General features: G+C 42.7%; 1 pseudogene; it reads left to right on the forward strand.

The window, feature by feature from the left end:
• Positions 1–337: 337 nt before the first annotated feature.
• On the forward strand, positions 338–1,906 carry LOC137627000 (uncharacterized; annotated as a pseudogene).
• Positions 1,907–5,556: the final 3,650 nt, after the last annotated feature.

Genomic DNA, 5,556 nt, shown 5'->3' on the forward strand with positions numbered 1-5,556 from the left:
GACACTTCACAAATCTGTGGTACGCATTAGCACGACTCGAGTTGTGCTAATGCGAAGACTATTCATAAATTGGTGTGAAGTGTATGTAAACATATCGTGACTTCGTGGCATGTCGTGACGAAAATTTTGAAATGTTCAAAAAATTTTTGTCATGACAAAATTTCGCGACCCGGTCGTGAACTATGCACAAACTGTTCGTGAACTCGTCGTGACCTTATCGGGATGATGCGGGAGGATGCGTGCTAGTGTGTGGTAATGCATGCCATGCCATGACTATCAGGAACTGCCACGAATAGTTCACGAACAGCTCACGTCGAGTTCCCGAGTAGTTGACGACATGTTCACGAATGTGAGCGCGTCGCAGCGTGGCCGTACCTTCCTACTGACATGGACACATGTACTTCATGTATTAATGGCACGATCAGTTCACGAGTAGTTTAGGCACTTCACAAATAGTTTACGCATGGCAAGAGCAGTTAACGATCAGTTCACGAACAGTTCACGAGCAGTTCACGACAACTGGGTGACAGTGGCGCTCGCGTCGGTGTTGTGGTATATGTAGAGCTTCCTGGACACTGCTCGCCATTCCAGAGGCCGCCAGCAAAGAGACAACATGCCTAAAACCAAGCTAACAAGAGAAAGAGGAGAGCAGAGAAGGCCAGAAGCCAACAGGCCAGAGGCAGAGACCGCCGATAGAGATAATTCCCCACAGTCATCTATATCAAATCTCGATATTGTGATCCCGGAGATGCACCAGGATCCAATCGAACGCCAGAGAGAGCAATCCAGTGAGGACAAGGCTAACAGAAAGCAGAAGAAGCGGGTCCGGGTGTGCAAGAAAGAAATCCCTGAATACCGCTGGAAAGAAGAGTCCGAGTTTAGGTTGGCTGACATTGTGAAGGAGAACCCCCAGCTGTATGACAAGAAGCAGAAGGAGTGGCTCAACGTGGCAGCCAAGAACAGCTGGTACGACCGAGCCGGAGAGTAGCTGAAACCTCCTGCCACTGGTGCCCAATGCAAGAAGCATTATGATAACTTGAGAACCAGGGTGGGGAAGATTATGAAGAAGGAGAGGAAGAGTGAAGCTGGCCAGCCACAAAGGAGTGCCCGTGACGACCAGATCATGGAGACCTGGAGTTTCCTGATACAACACATCGTCCGGGGAGAGACAGTCCCCAGTGAGCAGTTTGCTGTCCCAGAGTCAGCTGTAGTGACGAACAGCGACGGAGATGATGATAAAGTGAGGTCCACAGTTTCCCCGAGCCAAGCATCTACTAGCACCGGGAAGAACAAGGGCAAGGGGAAGTGGTCCAGCCCACCAACAACACAGAAAACCACCAGAACCGATAAGACCACGCGGACCCACAGCAACCTCAGTAATGTAGTACAACAGGTGAGAGTCCCAATGTCTACATGCTGATTTTATTTCAGTTTCATCCATTGCTTTTGACATGGCATGTGCAATATGTTTCATTGAAATGCTGTACTAAATTGTTAAAATGTTTGTATGTTTCATATCATCTCCAAAGCAAATTCCTTGGCGCCCACCCACACGTACACCGGCCAGCACAAGATCGTACACAATTTTTCATGCCTACCAGCAGGCAACATTCATGCTATCCCAGAGGACTCTCAGTATGAATTCCATATGCACTGCCTCAACCTTGCACACCGCTACAGGCAGTAGCGTCAGCTATTCCAGCAGCCACATCAACAACCACTCATGACCTGGCCAGGCCCACAGCAGTAGCAACCTTGGCAGCCCCCTCAGCAGCAGCAGTTATGGCATCAACCTCAACCAGCCACCTTGCAGGCACCACCAGAGCAGCAGCAGCAGCAGCCTCAGCAGCAACCTCAAGCTAGTCAGCCATCACCTATAACGTGGAAGCCACCCCAGTCACTATAGTCTTCAGGCCAGTCCTGCTAGACCCGTACCATGGAGTGGCAACCAGGGATTCCACCTGCACCATCAGGCACCCTTGTCCAGGTTTCTTCACTAACAACTTCAGTATTGTCAGCCACCCTTGTCTAGGCTCCTTCACCAACACCTTCAGTGTTGTCGCTGTCAGCCAAATTCCAGACATCTATGACACCACTCAGCTTCCCGGTCCTGACCCAGGGATCCGTCGACAACAACCTAGAAGATGGCATTTCACGCTCATCCCTTTACACCTCCAAGGAACTCAACACACCACCAGTCCATTGGGTATCCCCTCGCAGCAGTACCAGAACCAGCAAGGACAATGATTGAGATGAGACACTTCTAAATATTTGTAAATATTTGGACTGTGATACTTGTACATATTTGTTGTTTGTAGTTTTCATGTTAATAAATTGCTTTCTTATTTCAAAACACTTGTTTCTCTCTTTAACCTTAAAATAAAGTGAAAGAAAAATGGAAACGAACGAGAAAAAAATAAACGCAAAAGGAAAGAAAAATAAACCAAAAAATAAAAAGCAACGATAAACAAACAAAAAATAGTTTCTTTTTATTTAAAAAAAGGAACAACTGTGGATGCAGCCCATGGAGCTACTACCATTCTTTTTTCGTCAAGGGATAGCACCAGCAAGAGACATGTAGTAATGTGACAGGTAGTCTAGCTGATCCTTTGCATCCTTCTGGGTATGATGGCCGGTTAGAGGCAGCAGCCAATGCAGGTGTCAGTCAGCCCTCCATCCACCAGGGATCAGATCATGTGTGTTCGGATCTTCGCTCTCCACTTCTGAAATTGAGTGTGGTTATCTCATGAGGATGAGGTTGTGCAGGACACAGGCGCACATGGTGATCAGGTTGATGGTGTCGGGGTGCTGATGCATCGGTTTCAAGAAGCAACGGAACTTTTGACATGAAATCCCAAAGGCATTCACCACGACATGTCGGGCACGAAACAACCTGTAGCTATATATGCGTTTTCGTAGGACCTGTGACCGATGGGAGAATGGTTTCATCATCCAGGTTCGGAGAGCAAAGACGTCATACCCTACGAAGTGATAGGGCACTGGCTGGTCATCATTAGGGAGTGATTCTGGTCGAGGCACTCCAGGTCATGTTCTCTTCTACAGCATCATGCAGGGAACAGTTACTCCATGTTCCTCCATCCAACGCACCACCCTCTGTCCAAGCATCCATGTAGAGGAACTTGTAGGTAGCATCTGCCACTGCCATCAGTACAATGCTGTGGAAGCCCTTGTAGTTGTAGTAGTAAGAGCCAGCATTGGGTGGCTTCTTTATGGCGATGTGCTTGTCGTCCACAGCCCCCTGACAGTTGTGGTAATTCAATCTGGAGCTGAACCTGGCAGCAACTTCCTTCTTCTCCTTTTGGGGCAGCGCAGCACTTCGTCCTAGTACACAGCGATGATGGCTTTACACACCTCGGGAATGAGCTTGCAGATGGTACTTGCTTCAACCCTGAAGTTGTACTACAGACTTGGAATGTCATGCAAGTCAGCCTGGCATTAGAAAACGATGATTAACATCTTACACTCATAATTTGATCTAACAACTATCAGAAATACCAAAGACAAAATGTCCATTCAAAATCATAAATGAAAAGAAATATAGGTGGATTGTATCACAACTAAACTACTTTTAGTATAATAAGATTAAAACCATAAGACCTTGGTATAATCCTGTTCATCAATAGAATCTTAATAATTCATGGATATATTTATATAATGGATATACTGTATATGAGTGTTTTCACCTAGCAACCTGCTGGCGTCTCTGAAATTTAATATGGGGTATCTTAATCTAATATCATTAGTTTGGTTACATTCTATTAAAACATGTCTTTCAGATTGGTTACTAGTATTGTTATATCGGCAAACCCGTGCTTCACAGGGTATGCGACTCTAGCGACCTGTCTTGATCCTCATATTATGGGACATTAGTTTCAGGCGACTAAAGGACTCTCACAGAAAAATGGAAATAAACAAACTAGTTGTATGTATAGGGTGTATCGTCACTGTCACTTTCTGTTCACTTGCATAAGTGTTAAATCTAGTACATTTTGAACTTCTGCCATTTATAAGATTCCTTATATCAACAGATAAATTAGAGTATATGTGATGTTCCAGATATCTAGACATAAATCTAAGTGCGTTAGTGTTATTCTCTTGACATAATTCAGAAATAAATACGAAGGACTGTTCACTGTCGTTTACATAGACTTTGGACCTTGAAAGATTATCTCTCTGCTTAGAGATTATGTGACTGAATGGGGAAATACCGGATTCTAATAAACAAAGATTTATACTGTTATTGCTCCTAAATCCAAGTAAAAACAGGATTAGCTGGTTATACTATTGTTTGATCTGTTTTATGTTATCTGTTGACCATGACTCTTAAATATATAATAATGATAATATCCTAGCTCTCTCGAATACTAATTTTATATTCTTTAAGGGCATCTGACTCTTGTAAGCCCAAAACAGAGAAAATCGTTCACTACTGCTCTGTTAGCTTTTTTGTATAATGAAATTACCTTGGCCATTTTCCCTGAATTTTAAAACCAAGCCCCTGAATACAGATATTTTTGTGAATAACAGATCTTGGTATTGTGACCACGTAAAGGAGATTTTTCCCTATCATTACCATTTATTTCCATTCTGTAATCTTTACAGCAATGGGTACCTACTCTACATTTCTGTTCACACATACAGTATACTGTGGCTAAAAAACTGTATCGTCCATTATTAATGATACGTGCAACATTCCTAAAAAAACGTCCCTATCTATAGCAACTTTATATTTTTTACTATTTCCTGTATATACGGTACACAATAATTAACAGAAAACTTGAAGGAGAACCATAGAGCAAGCCGGAATCAGCATTAATTATATCAGTTTTAAATATATTCTTTGTACACGATTACAAACATTTTATTGCTTTGAGCATAACTTTCCGGCAACAGCGTACCTTCGAAACTGCTCTCAGCTTGCGCTTGGGCACCCTGTCATTTGCCTTAAGGTAATCAATAGATAAAACCAAAAGCCTGTCACGTTCTGTTCACTTGCATAAGTGAATGATATTTTAAGGTTTCAGTAAAGGATAGAATTCATAATAATCATTTTGCTTGCTCTCTCATTCACAAGGGGAGAGAGAGAGAGAGAGAGAGAGAGAGAGAGAGAGAGAGAGAGAGAGAGAGAGAGAGAGAGAGAGAGAGTTAATGTATATGAAATAAAGAAGGTAAAGAGGTTACCTAAACAATGGAAGTAATTTTAAACTTTTTGTAAAGATTAAAATACATAAGGATTATTTTGCTTACTCATCAATTCACAAGGAGAGAGAGAGAGAGAGAGAGAGAGAGAGAGAGAGAGAGAGAGAGAGAGAGAGAGAGATTTAAAGTATATAAAATGCTGTAGGTGAAAAGGTTACATAAACAGAGAAATACATTTTAAGGTTTAAGTAAAGCTGAGAATTCATAATGATTATTTTGCTTACTCTTTCATTCAAAGAGAGAGAGAGAGAGAGAGAGAGAGAGAGAGAGAGAGAGAGAGAGAGAGAGAGAGAGAGAGAGAGAGAGAGTAAAGTATGCTAAATATAGTATGTGATA

This window comes from Palaemon carinicauda, chromosome 34 (assembly GCF_036898095.1).
Source record: "Palaemon carinicauda isolate YSFRI2023 chromosome 34, ASM3689809v2, whole genome shotgun sequence".
Lineage (NCBI taxonomy): Eukaryota > Metazoa > Arthropoda > Malacostraca > Decapoda > Palaemonidae > Palaemon > Palaemon carinicauda.